The sequence below is a fragment of the Anguilla rostrata genome, chromosome 19 (assembly GCF_018555375.3).
Source record: "Anguilla rostrata isolate EN2019 chromosome 19, ASM1855537v3, whole genome shotgun sequence".
Classification (NCBI taxonomy): Eukaryota; Metazoa; Chordata; class Actinopteri; order Anguilliformes; family Anguillidae; genus Anguilla; species Anguilla rostrata.
Genome location: NC_057951.1, coordinates 12,666,815 through 12,686,251, shown reverse-complemented (window position 1 = coordinate 12,686,251; position 19,437 = coordinate 12,666,815). Strand labels below are relative to the sequence as shown.

Genomic DNA, 19,437 nt, shown 5'->3' with positions numbered 1-19,437 from the left:
TTCCATTTTTGTTTTCCCCCCCAATTTAGTTCCTTTGTGTGCGAGTAAAAAAAAACAAAACTAAAAAAAAGGAAAACGGAAAAAGAATGCTTCTCAGCTACCAATCCCCAAAGTGGCAGTGCCTGGATGTAGGCATGTCGTAAACAGCTCAAGCTTGAGAAACAGAAAGAGCTATAGAAAACGTGAGAGGCAGGAGCAGCTCACTAATCCCACCCAGGTCCAGAGAGTCAGGGAGAAGTTAAATCACTGATTCATGCATTTACTCATTTGGCGACCGACTGAGGTAGCGGTGTCCCCTCTCTCACCAACCTCTCACCTCGCTGGTCCTGACGAATGAAACGTTAACGACACGTCCGTCTCCACGCTACGCGGCACAGAGTTTGGCAGCCACACCCCCCCACCCCCACACACCCCCCTACCCGCCCACTACTCAGCCCAGCCTCTGAAAAAAAACGCATTTCCAGGCTGAGACAAGCACACCTTCCCTTTTCTCTTTTCCAGCAGTTCATACACTAACAAAGTGCAGGCCAAGGAGAGGAGGAGGAGGGGGAGGGGCTCTAAATATTTGATACTCTGTTCAGCTGCCCTTCTTCCTCTCCCTGTACCTTTCAGGGCTGAGGGGGAGGGGTCTGTGTGTGTGTGCATGGGGAGGGGAGGGCAGCCGGGACACAGAAATAAGTGTAGGCGGGCCCCACTGAATGCTTACGTTTCTGCCTCTAACTCTCCTTTTGGAAAGGAAGAGAAAAGACGAGAGATTGTGTTAAATCCTGACATTACACACTGACACTGTACTTTAATTTTTTTTATTTTATATCATTTTATTATTTTTTGTTTTACAATGTCCCGTGCATCGGGTACAAGTATCTAATTTCAGTTCATGTGTGAACATAATGAAGTTGAGTCAGTAACAGGAGGGCCATACGGTGTCAGTATAAGTTAGTGTCATTGACTGAAGAATAGCTTCCTTGGAATTACTGAAAGATTTTTGGGAAGTAAAATCCAATCTCTGGGTCAAAAGAATCAGCCTCCAGAGGATTTCCTGAAGAACAGAATAGTTTGGGAGTTAAATGCGATTCCCAGAGTTTTCTGATCTATATCATCACTTGTGCAATTATCTTTACCTCAGAAATGTACACTGAAGTACAATTTAAGTCATACATAAACAGATACAAAACACACACTCGCTCACACACACTCATGATCACACACAAATTGCCTCCTGTATTTCTGAGTTTTCTGGCCAAAGCCTACAGGGATAGATAAATAACACACTTGATTATTTCATAACTTCATAAACTGATGATTACTAAGGCAGAACATGGGCTACACCCACCAAACAGACATTATAAAGGGGGAGGGGGTTTGGGGGGCTCACATTAATTTAAGGGGGTGCAGCCTGAACCACTGCATATTTAATCAGGGAGAGAGACCAAGGCTCGTCTGCATTCATTTTTTTGTCCTGGTGGGATTGGGGGGGGGGGGGGGCAGTCCAGGCACTTCACTGTGGAGTGAATTTACAGGTTCATAATAAGCAGAGGGGAGAGACGGGGGGTAATGTATGAGTAGGAAGAAGGGTTTTTTTTGGAGAGTGGGGGGGGAGGGAGGGTCTCCGTGGAAACTGAAGTCTTGCTTTGTGTCAGATTGGGCTCCAATCAGCAGGCGCTGTCCCTCTCCCTGTGACGCTGTGGAACGAGGAGAGGAGCACAACACAAGCACCGCAGGGCTCGGGCCTCCCTTCCTCCCCTCCTCCTCCACTCTGTCACTATCCCCCTTTCTTTCCTCCTCTCCGCTCCTGCAACACCCCCACACACACACACACACACACACACACTCATTCACATACCACACACACACACACACACACACACACACACTCATTCACATACCACACACACACACTCATTCACATACCACACACACACACACACACACTCATTCACATACCACACACACACACACATTCAGACTGAGAGGAACCCCTATCAGGGGAGCAGGCTGCCCAAGTCTGTCCCAGCTGACCAACTGCCTTTCCTTTGTGTGAACAAAAGAGTCAAAAACAAAACCCAAAGTGGGATTCCAGCATATTCCGTCCCACCGCTCTCCATCTGATTGGCCGGTTGTGAGGAATTTCTGTTCCCCCTCGTTGGCCAGCCCGGTGGTGGCCCTCATTGTTTGAGGGGATCAATCTGAGCCACAGGCAGCCGCAGTACCAGCATGCATCTGGACTTCAGGAAGGCCCGTGCTCCTCTGACTGTCCCAAAGGTCAGAGAGAGAGATGGGGGGAAATAGAGAGAGGGGGGAAAGAAACTGGTTCTGAATGACCGAGATCTCTTATTTTCCCAATTATACACCATTGTTTCTGCACATCTGTCCATCTGGCACAGCTGAAACACTGCATTGGTAAATTAATACGGAATGTGGTGAGACATATAACTGCATTTTCAGAGGTTTGCTGAGAAGTTTCCAGAATGACAGAAAGCAATTTTCCGCTCTTTATCTGTGAAAAGTCTGGCTTTGGGCTCTGGATTAACTTTAAAGCGACCGATCCAATTCCCACCCGAGGCTGTGTAACGGAGCACCCTTAGATCCAGGCCCGATAAAGTGCTCAGGGGAGTTACCTGAACACGGATAAGGGAGGCACAACACTGCTGTGCACAGAGCGTGCGCGCCACTGCATTCTCAGAGCCTGGATCTCTGTGCAATCCCGGGGCCAGAGAAGTGGCTGTGGGGGAAACTGGGTGATTCATTCCAGTGGATGAGCGGCCATTTTGGCTCCTTGCAGGCGGTCGTGGATTGTGTTGGCCCTGGTGAACACAGGCGCGCGCACACGCAAGTTCAGTATTCGTACCAAAGACAATGCCTTGTTTTTTCGGTGCTACATGCCCCAAAAGACTTTTTCTTCTTTGCTTCAGACGCTAACTACAGCCGCTGTGCTGTGGACAGGCAGCAATCTCGTCTAACAGACCGCTGGGCTCGGCTGCTCTGCAGCCCTCCAATCTGAAGCCCTCCCCGCGTCTCTGAATGACTTGGGCGTGCTCCAGAACTCAAAAAAAAAGAAGAAGAAGCGGCTCAGAAAAGCTGAAGTGCCATTCACTGCGAGTTCGACCCCGAGACTGAGCGTGCACCAATCAGCAGGCTGGAACACGGGCATGCAGGTGTTGTTATGGTGATGGGGGGAGGGGCGGGTGGGGGGGGGGGGCAGGAGTAGTGCAGGCTGGAGAAAAAGGAGGGAAGATTGTGACTAACAGAGAGGCTCTCAGTGGTATGGGGGGGGGGGGTGGTGGACGCAGATTCTGAGTGGAAGTGCACACGGTGGCCTTCACATATTCTGAGCGCTCTTTCAAAGAGCCCCACACTCGAGCACTGAATTAACTGTGCTGCTCTCTGCCCAGCACGCCGAGGCCACTACTCTTTATTCTGAGAGCGCTTGCTTTACATTTTAAGTAAAGAAGAGAAGAAACTACAACCTCGGTTTAATGCATCCCATTTAAGCCATTTTGTGAGGTACATTACCATTTTGGATAGTTCACCAATCAATCATGGGAATGCTGCAATGAGGACTCGCAATGAGGCAAAGCACAAGTGCCAACACTGCTGCAGGATCAAACACTCCTGAGTTACCTTTTTATTTTGGGCAGTAAAGAGAAAGACCAAAAAAGGTGATTTTTTTTTTTACTCCCAGAGAAAACAATTCTGACTGAGCAGCCCCTAGTCTGTCACACCGTCTGCAGGCAATAAATCAATTTAAATGCAAATCAAACACAACCGCCTCGTTTTCCTCCGTGTGGAATCACCTCATCGGAATGCCACCCGGAAGACTCCGTCTCTCTGCCCCGGAAAAAAAGAGTCAAGAACGAGGCAAAGAAAGATAACAAAATTAAACTCCTGCACACACCTTATCTGGGCATGGAGCCAGCGCTTTAAACAGCACCAAAGAGCCGCGTTTGCACCAGATAAACCGGGAGGAACACCGCACACTCGGCTGCGCCAGCACAAGCATCTCAGAGAGAACACACTGCAGGGTCCTGTGCACAGAAGGGAAGAGGGGGGGAGAGGTGAATGCTTGTTTAAGAGCTGCATTATTCTTGCAGTCAGATTAAAAACTGGCGACGCTGCCGCGGCGAGCGGGAGAAATCCACATGACTAATTCCCCTGGTTTGGCACAGCTCTGCTCCCGGGCGCCCCGAAGATCTGCATTTTACCCCCATAAATCCTTCAGGCCGCTTACAGCTGGAATGAGCGCGGAGATGGGAACGGCGTGAGCGCGGAGATGGGAACGGCGTCGTTACTCGCCCTGCTCGATTCTGAGAAGGTGCACGGACGCACCGCGACGCGCGCTGCGCAATAACAAAAAAGGCCTGGAGCCAAACGCACGTTAAAACCACTCTTTTAACGGTGCCGACAGCGGAAAACGGCCTCAAACGTCCTCAGCTCAGGGCGCCAGGACCAGGCGTGCTTACAGCCAGCGACATTATCCCTCAGCCCGGCCTGGGATGTCACGCTGCTGTACTTCTGCAGAAAAGCAGAAAAAGAAAGCCTGGCCAAGATGAAAAAAGGTCAATAATCCTGTGCAGTCTTGAATATGTAAGTAACAAAGCATGACAGCGCAAAGGTCAAAGCACCTGCTGTACTTTAAAAGATGGAGAGAGAGAGAGGGCTGTACAAGAGGCTGAGGAGGAAGAAGCAGCATTCTACCCATGATTCATCTGCACCACCTGTGAGCAATTCCTCTTCCTGACCAGAGAGCGTTAAAATCACACTCTCTTCATTATAAATAGCTTGCGTCTCCCCCCCTGCCCGCTGCTTAAGAGTCAAATAACGCCATGGTTCCTTTCACATCCTCTCATTTTGAAACGAGCGCGGAAAAGAAAAAAAGAAAAAAAGGCTTCCGGCGCGCTCTCGCACCCTTCCCAAACCCACCGGCATCGCCCCACGCGCTCGCCACAAGCGCCCGAACATGGCGGCGGGTCCAAATCCGGCCTGGCGACCTTCGTCGCATGTCTCACCCTCTCTCTCTGCATTCCCCTCCACCCTGTGCTCTCCAGTAAAGCTGAAAAGCACACAGCGGCGCAGTGGACAGGGAAGTGGGCTTGTGATTGTAACAGAGCAAGGTACCAAACCTGACCTGCTTTGGCTATAAAAAAAAGAAAAGAAATATTCAACCATAAAATGGCACTGCGACCAGGAGAAAGGTGCAGTGCTTTAGCTGAGCTGGCTGGGTAGATGGGTACTACTGTGAGGAAGCCAGGCCAAGTCTGCCAAGCAGATCCACTGAGCCAAGACTTTTTTTTCCCTGTTTCCAGCATGAGTCACTCTGACAACACAAGAGCCTCATCCACAGCCAAGAGGCCAAGAAAATGAGGAACTGTAGTTCTATTTTTCCCCTCAGACCACCTGCAGATCAACTAACCCCTTAAAAAGCACAACCAGTGCGCGTGCTACTCAGATCAATCTCCTCCGAACTGCGTCCGTACGGTCTGGCAGGCTATTTCAGGAGCGGGTCAGGGAGCGGGAGGAAGAGGACGACGAAGGCTCCGCTTTCTGAGTCCGTTCCAGAGAGATGATTAGAAATGCAGAGTGCAGCCGGGGGCCTGGTGACTCTGTGACCCCGCGGGCCGCCTGCGCTGATCTGGCACTGCTCTCTCCAGGTTCCTCTGCCGCGTTCTCGCTCCTGCTCCTCCTCCTCCTCCCGCTCATGAGCACACGGAGGACAAGCTGGCTCGCCCTGAGGGTCACGCTCTGCGCTCACGCTGGGCTCCTAAAAACAGCAGAGTGCGCCTCTGACCATGACTATGCCCATACTCATCCCCAAACATGATTACGCCTGTACGAGGGCGAGGCCCGTCCTGACCCATCACAACAGTGACGCACGGCGAGGGTCAGCTTCAGACCCCTGCCAGGACGCTCAGTCACAGCTATGACTTCATTATTACAGCCTACAAGAGCCACCAGAACCGTTAGGGCAATGATGACTGGGCCAAGCCTCTGTCACATTTTACTTAATGAAAAGTAGACCCGGTCAATTATTTAATTATGTTTTTTTTTTTTTTTACCATAATGGCAGAGAAACAGCAGTAGGCTGCATGTATACATCACGCTTACCAGACATCGGCCCAAATGACGACATCACCCGTCTCCAACTCTGACCCGCGACTGCATCAGACGCGCCCCTGCGGCGTGTGACCCTGCCCCTCGAACAGGAGACGGGTCGCGCCCCCTAACGCGGTTCTGAGGCCAGCGCCGACTCCGCCGCCGCCGATGACGGGATGCTAACCGGACCATAATTACCTGTCAGAAGCTCCGTCGGCCCGCCAGCGGCGCCGCTCTCTGGTCTCATCATCGTTCCCCCGCGTTACGAGGGACCGCCGTCGTGGTGACCGGCCTTGCCGACCGCGGGAACTCCATAACTCCCCCCCCCTCCCCCCCCGCCATTCGAGTTAATAATGTGCCCCTGACCTTTCTGCAGCTGTGACCACATCCGAGTGGGCCCGTCTCCGTCTCCACGGTTACTGTCTAACAGGGAGGGAGGCAGCACGGAGCTGTACCTTAATTACAGTGCAGCTCCTGCTGCATTTGGACAGCGGCATGGTTTCTTATTTTTATTTTGGCTCTGTACTGCAGCACATTTGAAAATAAAACAATGAAAACATGCAGACTTGTCAGCTTTGATTTGAGGATATTTTTTTTACCCTTGCACAGGGTGAATCGTGTAAGAATGCGGATTGTAAACGCCATCAGATTGAAGCGGACGGTCTACGCGTTAACCTCGCAGTCACTGTTTCATTTCAAATCCAATCTTCTGGAGCTCAGCGCTAAAACAGAACAAAAAAACGCAGGCGCAGTCACAGTACAAATACCTGCACCACAGCACAGTGTGTGGGAATCATGAAAGCCCTTATTGCAGGGCTGCACCAAGCCCATCTCTCTCTAATAACAGTGGGCTTTGACTGTGGGAGAAATACTGGAAGCAAACAGGATGCTGGCACTGGGGACCTGCAGACGCGATGCTGGTGTTCTCTCACTCCAATTTATTGAAAAAAAAAAGGGGGGGGGGTGGGAAGGCAATAAAAGTGCTTTTGAAAAGTCCTGCCAAATCAATCCACCAAAAAATAAATAAATACATAATGGTGAAGGAAACGAGTTTGATAAAGCGTAAACAGCCAAATCAAAATGCCATTTAAAAAAATCGGCCCATTTTAAAATGTCAAGTACCACCGTATAATCAGTCCCTCCACTTTGCTGATATTTCTGCGATAATTTGAATATTCCGTCCAGGGTGGGGGCGGGGGGAATCCTAGGCCTCCCCACACTGCTGTAGAGCCACTGAAACTCCGGGGGGGGGGGCTGCTTTTTAGCTATCCGTTTTTTTGATGCCTCAGAACAGAATGGTGACTCCCTCTGGTTGATCAGGACATCTGCATCATCCTAAATTTGTCATATTACTTTGCAGCCTGTTTTCACCACTCTTTTTATAACGTTATAACTTCCTGTGCCGTTTATGGATGCAGAAACGACAGCCACACGTCAGCGCTACACACTATAAAGGCAGGAGTTACACACGGGACAAGCCTTGGGCCCATAACGTTTCACTGAAACAAAAAAAAAGGGATAGAAAACCACCCAATCAGCACCCAGGGGCCTGCAGAGCAGACCAATCATCCTACATAGACTGGCAGGAAGGCAGGAGGGATCAGCCAACCAGAGTGAGGGACACATTAGTAAGATCAAGATGAGGGAACGGCACACAAAAGCTAGGCCTGAAAGAGGCAACAGCAGAGGCCTACAGCTGGGAAATACACCAGTGTGCCTGAGCTAGAGATGTTCCTGTTCGTCTGAGCGACTGTGCTAGGCTCGGATGCACCACACAGCTTCGCTGTCTGTCTTGCTGGGTGAGCATATTTTCTCCACACGCTGCCAGTTACAAAATATTTGCCATGCTGTGTTAGAAATTTTGCGAGCGAGCAAAAAAAAATAAAAAGGATATTCCAGCAATATTCAGGAACTGCCACACACATTATGGTCTTCTGATACTTGAGTATAAGTAAGCTCACATCCAACCATTTAATTGACCTCTTGGAGAAGGAAATTATCCCATTGTTAAGTCTGGATAATAAAATTACACAGGAACAGCTTTTGGTTCTACCCCACATCACACATCCACCACCCCCCCACCCCCCACCCCCCCGGCCACCACCTCCACAACACCCCTAAAATAATTCTCTCTCTCTGTCTCCGTCTCTTTTCGAAACACTAAGCTGATTAAAAATACAACAGGACAACAGAAGCAGAGAAAAGCACAAAGTGTAAAAGACAGAGAGTGACTCAGTGAGAGCGCGCTGTGGGGGAAGGTGGCGGTAGACTGGAGCAGTTGGCTGGGGGGGGGGGAAGTGAGGGAGGAGGTCTGTGTTGAATGTGAAACGCTGGCAGACTGCACAGTAGCTCTGCTCTCTGGGCGTGTGTGCACAATCGTGTGAGTGTGTGTGAGTGTGGGTAAGGGGGTGTGTGTGTGCGCGCATGTGGGTCTGTAGTGGAAAGCAGCAGATGGACTCTGCTGACAGTCACTGAATACAGATGCAGCAACAAAGAGCAGAAGCAGCAGAGCAGGAAGAGCACTGGAGCGCGCAGAACCGCCAACACTGACAGCACTGACAACACTGAACGAGACCTCTGCGACTGGGCCTATAGGCCCTCTCAACGAGACCTCAACGACTGGACCAACAGGCCCTCTCAACGAGACCTCTGCGACTGGGCCTACAGGCCCTCTGAACACCTCCGCGACTGGGCCTACAGGCCCTCTGAACGAGACCTCCGCGACTGGGCCTACAGGCCCTCTCAACGAGACCTCAACGACTGGGCCTACAGGCCCTCTGAACACCTCCGCGACTGGGCCTACAGGCCCTCTGAACAACACCTCAACGACTGGACCAACAGGCCCTCTGAACGAGACCTCAGCAACTGGAGGCTAAAGCACAGATGCTAAATATTAGCAACTTTTCCGTGTGGACATGGGAGAGGGATCACACTGCTTGCAAGCCACGACAAACAAAAGTACTTGTAAAGAGCAGCTTGTGGGAGGCAATGGAATGGCATCCTAATGGACAGCTATCACGTTAGAAAATAAATTATGCATACAATATTTTTTATTTATTTATTTATATATATTTTTTAAAACACAAATGCCAAAACGCTGAGATGTTAAAGTTAAGGAGTAATTAACGGGACGGTGCTCAGTCCTACTGCACACACTTCCTTTCCTAGAGCAGGGTCAAGAGGGCGAAGAGAGGACAAAAGACAATTAGCTACAGGAAGGACAGTAATGGTGCCCTATCCAGCCCCCCGGGGGGGGGGTGAAAGCCGAACCAGAGTGCCAGTGACAGAAGGGATCTTGGCCAAAACAAAGAGGTCAAAGTGGGGGAGGCTGGAGGCTGTTTGGGCCCCTCCGCTCAACCCCAAAAAAAGAGGGCCTGAGAGAACACCCCATCCTGCTCCTTCACTCCGTACGGCAGGAGCACAGAGGCCAAATCAGATCACCTCTCCATCAAAAATAAGAGCCTGAGTGTTAAAACTCAGCGCACCGTTCACTGTGAACGGCTCAACGCCCGACAGTTTACTTGGCAATATCTTGTCAGCGGTACATTAGGCTCTCTGCTCTCTCGTTTGAAAAGCTGCCGCGTCAATGCAGTATTGACCACATAACAAATAAGCCATACAAACGAGAGTAAAGCAAACGGCTGATCCCAGATCAGTTTTCCTGAAGCTAATCTTAGCCACAGCTGTTTCATTAAAACAAATGAAACTGTATCTAGGATCTAGCATGTAAAGTGTGTGTGGAACATGACCTTCATTTAATGGCTAATTTATCTTGTGGCAGTTCATAATTATTTCTGTTACACAAATACAAAATTTGTAAAATGTAAAAACACGCAATTTGGATGTGCTTCTGAAGCCAAGCCCACAACCCAGCTAACGCAAAACCACTCACAACGTTGCTGCCATTTACGTGCAATGTTACATGACACTGACACAACATTCCGGTAACGTTGCGTGAACACTTCCGTGTCGGTCGTGATGGTGCGCTCATAAGGACGCAGGTATTTGGCCTGGGGCCCTGGAGAACAGCGGCGGCTCATTAAAAGAGACCCCCCTTCCTTCTGCACCATTACGGCTGATCTGCGATCACTTCAAATTAGATCTACAAGTCAATAGCGTCAGTCAATATTTCATTTACTCGCCACAGGTGGCCATTGAGTCCGGGGCGGGTGCTGAAAGTAGCCGGGGGGGGGGGGGGGGGGGGGTATTTGGGGGGGTTGGCGACGGGGCCCAGCAGGACCGAAGAGGGCCGCAGTCGCAACGCCACAGCCAAGGGCCAAACGGCCCCACGAGTGTGGGGGGGGGGGGGGGGGCGGGGGCCATGGCGACGGGCCCTCAATCAGCAAATGAGAGGGGCCTTGGGCGGCTGGGAGTGCCTGAGAGGGGTCAGTTAATTAGGGGGGCAGACGACAGGAGCCAGACGCGCTGAGCGCCAAGCCGCCGCCGCCGCCGCGTCCACACGAGCTCCGCGTATCGGCGGGGGACGGGCGTCCTGGCGGCGAGGCTGGGCACTATCGACTGTCCCCCGTAGTGCACGTTTCAGCACAGCAGAATACAGGGTTAGTGAGACTAAGACCAGAGACTCATGTTCCCTACAGGAGACTAAAACTAATTTCTTGGTCTTAAACGCCCACCTGGTCCAGCAGAGCCACGGCTGGGTGGGCGTCTGCAGTTTCCTATTGGTCAATGAGGGCACCCTCCTGTACGGTCACTGTTCTCACACATTACAGCGGTCTGACTGACCCCTGACCCTTAACCCCTGACCCCTGGCCCACACAAACACTCAGCTGGGTCCGCACTGGTCCCACAGAGAGCACAGGTAGGAACCAGATCCTTCGCATTTTCATCAGGGGGGTGAACAGGGAGAGGACCAACCCTCTACAGGCCTACGGCTCCGGAAGGTTCCTACCCAGGTTTTGCAGACTCACTCCAGCGACGGCTTCATCATGGAGTCACTCAGCGGCCTGTTGTCTCTGCCCTCGTCTGATCTGTCCGGGTGACGGACCGGCCCCCGCTTCAGCACCGCATGAGTCACTCGCAGAGAGAGAGATTCAACACCGCTATAAAACCGCCACGGTTTCGCTTTCTCAGCTCAAAGATGGGCGGCTGAGATTGGGGTATCTGCGCTCCGTCAGAGTGGATTTTCTAAAAAAAAAGCCTCAACACCTTTTCGCAATCAGCCGTGACATCAGGCAGAACAGAGCGCTTCTGGTCCCGTCCACAGCAACGGCCCGATGAGACTCGGCTCGCGCATGCCGACGCGCAGTAACCCGAAAAGCACGCGTGTGAACACTCCGCAGCCACGCAGAAATGCTAATACACCCGTCTAACAAGGCAAACCGGCGCGCCGCGATGGAAAACAAACTCCCAATTACACACATGAACGCTCCGCCACCATCATCCCACATCACGGAGCACAAAGTTCACTCTAATGAGGTTTTTTTTTGTTGTTGTTTCTTTTTGTTTTTTTTTAAACACTTAACACACGGTGTGTTCCAGCAAGGAAGAAATATTCAGGCAGAAAAAAAAAGCGAATCTGCTGGAAAGTAGTGGTGAAAATCGACGTACGGACCGCCATAAATCTGGTCTCTGAAATCAAACGCAATAATGAGCCCAAGCGCGCTCTCTTCCTCTCCTCATCCCCCTCTTTTTAAGGCAGCGCAGCCTACATCTCTCTCAGCATTTCTGTACCGTCCTCCGAGCTTAGCGTCGCTTCAGAACCACGTTACACACAGACCACGGAGCCAGCTTCATTTAAACAAATTACCCACAGACTCCCAAGTCAAATGTACACCATTAATTTCAGCGATTAAAAAGTCTAACATGGAGGCATGTCTTCCTCTCCTTGGTGGGGGTTGGTGGGTAATTTTCTCCACCAGTGCATTTTGGGGGACACTCCTGTAAACTTATGTACTTCAGCATGCTTTTTCCTCCAATCAGCTCACACCCACAGACACACTGGAAACCATGGGGGGGGGGGGGGGTACTGCTGTTTTCTGGCCCGTGATACCCAGAGCAGCGCATTCATCCAGACACAACAGATTCTCCCGTATTTCCATCCGTCTGACACCGTAATCTGTTTGAAGAATGCAGGATTACCAAAGGGAACCATGGGAGAAAAAAACGTTTTTTTTTCTTTTGTGTTTTTATTTATTTTTTTAAAATAGATGCTGGCATCCAACTACTGCTGTCCTGACTTCAACCCGAGAGTTGCGATGCAAAAAAAGTAAACTAAAAAAAAAAAGGGAAATGGATAGTTTTATAAAATACACAGAAGGACTGGAGCAGGAACAGGGCAGTTCATTTAACATGCATTGCTTTCCACACAGGGGAAATTCATAAGCGCAGTGGCGGTAGAGACTGACGGGGGTGCAGACTGTAGGGACTCAGCAACCCGTCCTGCACACACAGACCCTGGCCACTATTATCCTCAAGGGGGGACAGGGGGGGCATTCTGGGGGCTATTCTGCACCCCATACAAGCCAGGATCTCACCAAGCCATGGAACAGCCATGCTCTGATTAATGGGCGTATTGACTAATTAAATCAAGGTGAGGATGAGTTTTCCATTTCACTCTGATAGCCAGGTAACCCCACACACTACCCACTGCTGCGTCCAGGGCGCATTACTTCAGTATCTTACTGACACCGCGTACAATCTTTGACAGTTCGGACTTGTTGCTTATTAGACAATTTTCATGCCCGCCAGAGCCCCATCAAATTGAAATATTAATGTGAAATACATCGTTTAAAATCAGTGGCGACTCGATACACGCTTTCCCCCTAAAAATGTTTATTTTTTTACTGCTGCTGTAACAAACAGGCAACATGGTGGAGTACTGCAGATCTGACAGGGTCTCTGCGGCGGAGGCTGCCATGTTGTTCGTCGGCAGGCCCCCCCATCCCCCCCCCCCCAGAAGGAAAGACAGATGAGTGTGTTCAGGCCCGTGCCACCCACTCCATCCTTCACGCCGTTATCGCCGGCCAAACTGCCATTTCATTAAGAGCAGGCAAATGCGATTCCCCTCTGGGTGTGCGTGAGCCCGCGCCCAAGACAAACTCCGCCACAGATCCAGGAAAATAAAAAAGGGAAAATAAAAAAACGACTTTAGCCGGACGGCAAAACCAAAGGAAAGGTCCGTGTGTGTGTGCGTGTGTGTGTGTGTGTGTGTGTGTGTGAGGACTGCACACGGACAGACTGTAGATACAGCTCTCTGTTCCACTGGCGGGGGGGCCAACGAGCTCATTAAAAGCAAGTAATCATCTGCAGATTCCATTTACAACCAGGTACACTCCATAAATGAATTACACTTGTAACCTTTTTATTACACTCCTGTATAATTTTCTGGGACAGAGTGTACAAGGGCTTCCAAGAATATTTTTTCCCCCATGTATTTTTATGCTTGTTCATTTCAGTGGTGCAGTAATTTGCACTGGTTCTCCATACCATACGTCTAGGAAGTCTTCCCGAAAGCTTCAGATTTTTAAATCTACTTGGTGATTAACTACACCCCACCCCCCCAACATTACCCCATGTCCAACACACACACACACACACACACTCTACAGGGATGCAATGGAAATTAGCTTTATCCAAAAAAAAACAACAAAAAAAACCTCAATGACATCACAATTGAAGCAGTGACATCACACACACTGAAGTCACATAGGAGTTAAACTCCCCTCCTCCCTGCGTGACTTTGGCTCAGACACTCCAAGGCCGTTGGAGGTAGAGCGATATTCATGTGTCCTTTGTTCATATTCATGGGGGTCATAGGCCGCCGTGAGGAGGAAGAGGATGAAAGGCGCGAGGCCTGTTGAAGAGGCCCTGCCCCCTCAGCAGGGTTTTCAATACGAGCGGTTCAGCAGGGGGGGCACGGCTGGAGAGAAGGGTCTGCTCTGTGAAACCATCTTGGAGCAGGTACTGAAGATTGATTTTGCCCTCAGGTTCTGACCTGGGATCGGTTCCAGCTTTTTTCCATATATATAAATTCTCGGGGTCAGGCTTCAGGTGTGGACAACCCTGGCCCTCGATTGATTTTTTGGGGTGCAGAGAATAGGGGGCTGCATGGGGCCAAGTACTGTAATCATACACCCACCCTCACGTGGGAAGGGAGCGGGTTATTCTCCCTACCTTTCCATCCACGTGAAACTCCTTCAACAGACACTAGAGGTAAATCTGAGGAGGTCTAACAACCACATAGCTGCTTAGTTTTAAATCATGCCTTGGGTCCTCAATTCCAAGCGACAAACACACCTAACAACCCTCACAACATTGGTGCCATGTCGTGGCAACGGTACAACTCTGACAAAACACTCCAGTAACCTTGTGAGAACCTTTGTTTTGTGGCATTGGCTGGGTATTCCTGTCAGTGCTGTTCTCATTACTACAGTGATGGGAGGTGCAGGAGTGTGGAACAGCGGGGAGGGGAGCTCCCACCGTCCCCTGGGCCAGGTATAGTCACTGCAACAGCTGCCCCGCGCTGTGGAGCCGCAGAACGTCCCCGCAGGCCGCGCGCGAACCTCGATATTAAAACGCCTGCCGCCCTGCAATTACAGCCGCCGCTTTTACAAATGACTTCAGCAGCGATACAAAAGCAAAATGCAAAAACGTAAAAAAAAAAGCAACGCTCGTTTATAAACAAGCACGCCGCCGCAATTTCTGGAAGCCTAATGGAGCCGCTGGAAGTTCCATTAGATAAACAAAAGGACCGAGCTCCACCATTCAGGATTTTTCTTTTTGGTTATTTTGCGGAGGGAATGCAATTATTAAAACGCAACAATGGCAGTTGTTTGACTACTGATAAGGATTCGCGGTAGTGCTCTCTCCCCGCGGGCATATTTCTTTGAAGTGTTCATTCTTGGAAAATGCGGGCATTCTGCAACTATAAAAAGAAATAGTAGTAAAATTGTGCGCATCTATTAATTCACCGATTACTTTATTTATTCACGGCTGAGCATCAGCCATCTGGCATTCTAGCCAACCGCCGCTGCCTTGAATAGGCTCCTCGGGCCTGACAAGGGAGCACTACTCCGACACACAGGCCTCCTCCTCCTCACCTCCTCCAAAACCCGGCAAGCAGGAGGTCAGACTCTAGGGGAGGAGGTGCTCATGGAAGCCACAGGAGGAGGAGGAGCTGACCTCCTGCACACAACTGAGGAGGCCTCCCGTCTCCTCGCAGGGACGATGGACACTGTAAACAAGCAGGCCCCATTTGAAGCCTGGGACTCGCCTGAACAGCTCCTCCCAGCTAGTGGAGCACAGACTCGGGCTGCGATGCCCGGTAAGGGAGCAGGAGCTAATAGCACCGAAGGCCTCTGTTGCACCACTAAGCCAGCTTGCAAAAATTCTAAGAGGTTTCTTCATACTCCCGCTACGCATAAAGAGTGAAATTGGCAAAAGGAAAATACAGAGTCCATCTCTGCTCTTTCACTCGGGTGGTAATGAGACTAGGCAGCTCAGCCTTATGGGCTGGATAACCTCATGCAAGACACATCTGCAGCTAGCCAGGTCACATTTGGCCCCAAAACACTCAGTGAGAACGCGCCAGAACTTACAACTGGGGAGCATCCAGGCCTGTCCTCAACCGCACACACTTCCGTGCAGGCCCCACACACACACACACACACACACACACACACACGCACACACACCCCGCTCCGTCACTCAAACACGCCCGCCATCGAAATCGAGCGAAAGGAAAGCGATAACGGCCGTTCCGAGCGAATGCCTACAAGCTGGTTCTTGCTCAAACGCAAAATCTGGGCTCGGCGGAGCCCGCGGGCCCATACGGCCCGGCTCAGGCAGGCCGCCATTACCGCGCGGTAACCGGCCGCATCATTCCACTGTCAGCAAGACGAACGCGCCGGGCCCCGCCCACTGGAGCACGCCGCCACCAAGCCATTCAGATGATGCATGTTTTCAAATTTATTAAGGAGTGATTGGACGAGAGAGCGAGGCCCGGGGTTTTTTTTTTTTTTTTTTTTTTTCCCCTTAATGATTTTTTTTTTCTCCACTGCACCAAAGTCCCACCACTGCTGTTCTTTTAAGCATATTGTTATGAGGATCAGCCAATTACAGTTTGTATGCTTGCGAAGGAAGGGAAGTTGCGTGGGTCTGGCTGAGAGAACACACCGGGGGTGAGCCGCCATTGGTTCGGCTGCCATATCAGGGGTGGGGGAAGGCAGGCAGGCGTCCCCCCCTAGGGGTGTAATATATATATGCGATATTACATCTTCATTTAGCCCTTACGCTGCAGTTCTGGGGGAGCTGCGTGAGGAGGTGTGACTCCAGCAATCAAATTTACGAATGTGCGACAGCGTTTAAAGAGGGGAAGCGCGCACTGTGCACAGGACAGAGCACAAAAGGGTGACAAAAGGGCTCCATCTTGCTGCATTCATTAGAATGCCAGGCTTTAAAGTTCCATATAAAGCGACGTGCTTAATTAATCAGATCCTCATTCAGGATGGATTAACACACTGAACAATACGCTGGCTGCACTGCATTCAGATACACACGCAGCGGCTGTATTGAGCCAATAACGACGGACGCAACGTCAAAAAACCAACAGGAGCATAAATAGTCCCCGAGGAATTGATTTGGGCCATCTGTGAGCACCGACTGGATGGCTGTGAGAGAAATCTTCAGCTGCTGTTTATTTTTACAACATGCAGATGCCATTATAGGCAGGTAAACCATGTGGATTTATTGTGAACCACCAGAGGAATCTCTCACGTGCCAGTCTATAAGCACAATTACTTTGAGCGTGCGTGTGTGTGTGTGTGTGTGTGTGTGTGTGCCTGTGTGTGTGTGTGTGTGTGTGTGTGTGTGTGTGTGTGTGTGCACGCGTATGAAAATGAAAGAATCTGAATGGCACGGCAAACTTTTAATTTGAAAAATCTCTCCGCTATTTCCTTACAAGGCTCCGCCTACTTCACGCGTCTGAGACCTCCCTTCGCACCACTGGGCAGCTTGGGTCCTTGCGGTGCTGCAGCAGAGGATAATTAGCAGGGAAACTTGCTCTGCGAAAGGCTTCCCGGTCACATTGCACACCCCCACACCCCCCCAAAAAAGGTAATTTAAATGCCGCCTGCTTTCTACTGCCAGTAGGGAGAGTGCCAATGTGTATAAAGAGAGCCGCAATGTCTCCCCAACACCGCTTAGTTGCTTGAATTCACATTCTAACAAATGCAAATACACACCCAAGACATTCACCAGCAGTGGCTGTTATGCTTATTCAAAAAATAAAAACAAAAAAATAAAAATAAAACGCCACTACCAGCAGCTATAAATCTATATATCGCAACAGTTATTCAGAGGCACTGTCTGTTTTTTTTAAATTTATTTCTCCTTCATCCCTGTCAGGTGGCAGCAGCACACGTATGCGATGGGGGGGTGGGGGGTTAGCGCTGCGTCTGCCTCTGCTCCAGCGCCAGCGAGCGGGACAGACACGGCCTGCTGCCACAAGAGGGTGGAATGGCGTTCCCAAAAGGCCAAACTTATGCCACCGCTAAAGTCTGTTTTTCTTCTTCTGCTGCTCAACAGCAGCAGCAGCAACTGCAGTGCGATCTAGTGGCAGAGATGCTGGTCACGTGACAAGGTGGGCGTGGTTTAGAATTCCAGTCACTCCCCATAGCAGGGGCTAATCCTTAATTGCCCATTTTCTTACAAGAAATGAATACTCTTAAAAAATAGTGTAATTTCTTTGGTATTTTCCGCCAAGGAAAATAATATTCATGTGGTTCTCATATCCAAAGCAAGATTTTTGAAGTAGACACTTCATACAGGAGATAAATGTGGAAACGTGTGCATGGTTAATTGTATGTATAATAGCAAAGCCAGAGTAAAATCACCTCTGGCTAGCCTAATTGATCTCTCTTTCACTCCCCACCCTCCCAATCCTTCCTCTCTCCCCCTCACTCACCCTCTCACTCGCTCCCTCCCTGTAGTCTACCTCCTGCCCTGTCACTCCCAGCGACCTTGGCACCGGACCCAAATCACCAGCCCCATTCATTACCCCCCCCCCCCCGGTCCTCATTACCGCTCGCACAAGCGCGTGACGCCACAAGGACGGCCTCTCCGCGCGGCTGCTCACCGTGAGGCCTGGGGCGGAGAGAGCCCAGAGAGAGAGGAGTTTGACGGGACACTATTCCACACACCCACCCCCCTCCACAGCCCTCTACCCCCCACCCCCCAGGAGTCGTATATCTTCACACAGCCATTTGTGCCCACAGACAGGAGCCGGGTGATTTTGGAGGCTTTAAAGCTGTTTTCCGTCCTGATCGATGTGGGCGGCGGAGTGAAGCGGTGAGCCCCCCCCCCCAAACCCCCGCCCGACCCCCACCCGACCCCAAACCCACCCCGTCTTCCCCCCACATGAACCTGTCAGCCCACAAACTAGCTCTGCACACCACCACGGCACTGTCAACCAGACACCTGCAGTCATGAGACCAGCAAACCAATCTTCAACTCAGTTTTAAAATACGTTCAACTGAGAAAAATAATCATTTAAAAAAATCGGCTGCGTGCACAAATAGATGTAGGCGTTGCGTCTAGATTTTATCGTGATTTATGTTCATCATTTTGTAAGCCCTAAATCACGCTCTGACACCCTTAATGAGGGGGCTGCTAGTGACCCATATTTCTTGCTTTGCTGCCTGAGCAAAGTTATATTCTGCATCGATTTGATACCAAATGCAACAGACGCACAGCACATCATAAAGAGAGTCTGGTGAGGGAAAAGTAGGCTACTGGCAGGTAATGCAGACTGCTGGGTTTTGATTCTGATTGGACGTGAATTTCAGCCGTTTTCTGTCAAGAGCAAGGTTATATTAATTAAATTAAGTAACATTTAAAATGGCACCCTCCCTGTCCTCCATGGTAGATCTTCACCAAGTGTTACTGTCAGATTAAATGTCATTATAAATCATAATACATCATTTGTCAAATGCCCATTATTGCACATTTAACAGAAATGACATTGGAGAAGGTTAAATTAAATATCTTTACTCTTTAGTGTCCTTTTGTTAGGTTAAAAGCTTATTGTAGCCCTTGTTCAAAAAGCTAGTGTAGAACAAGCCGATATTGCCCACTACAGCCCACTTTACAGAGAAGGGCTCAAATTTTACTAAATATTCTTCCTGGACGATCATTTTATTTAGTAAAGTCCATATTAAACATTACACATTAATATAGCGGATTGTGTGCATGCAAAGAACAAATCTGATTGTGTTAGATACTGAATTTTTGATCATTATCACCATTGTTATTGTTGTTCAAGTGCTAAAGAGGTTGAGCCATATTTGGTTTTGCTTCTACAGCAGAGACTACAGTTGAACAAGTACGACA

At 50.1% G+C, this 19,437-nt stretch overlaps 1 protein-coding gene across 9 annotated transcripts in view; it reads right to left on the bottom strand.

The window, feature by feature from the left end:
• Positions 1-19,437, bottom strand: part of phf21b (PHD finger protein 21B) — a 71,160-nt gene that overhangs the window by 20,730 nt on the left and 30,993 nt on the right. The gene's annotated exons all lie outside the window — the stretch shown is intronic.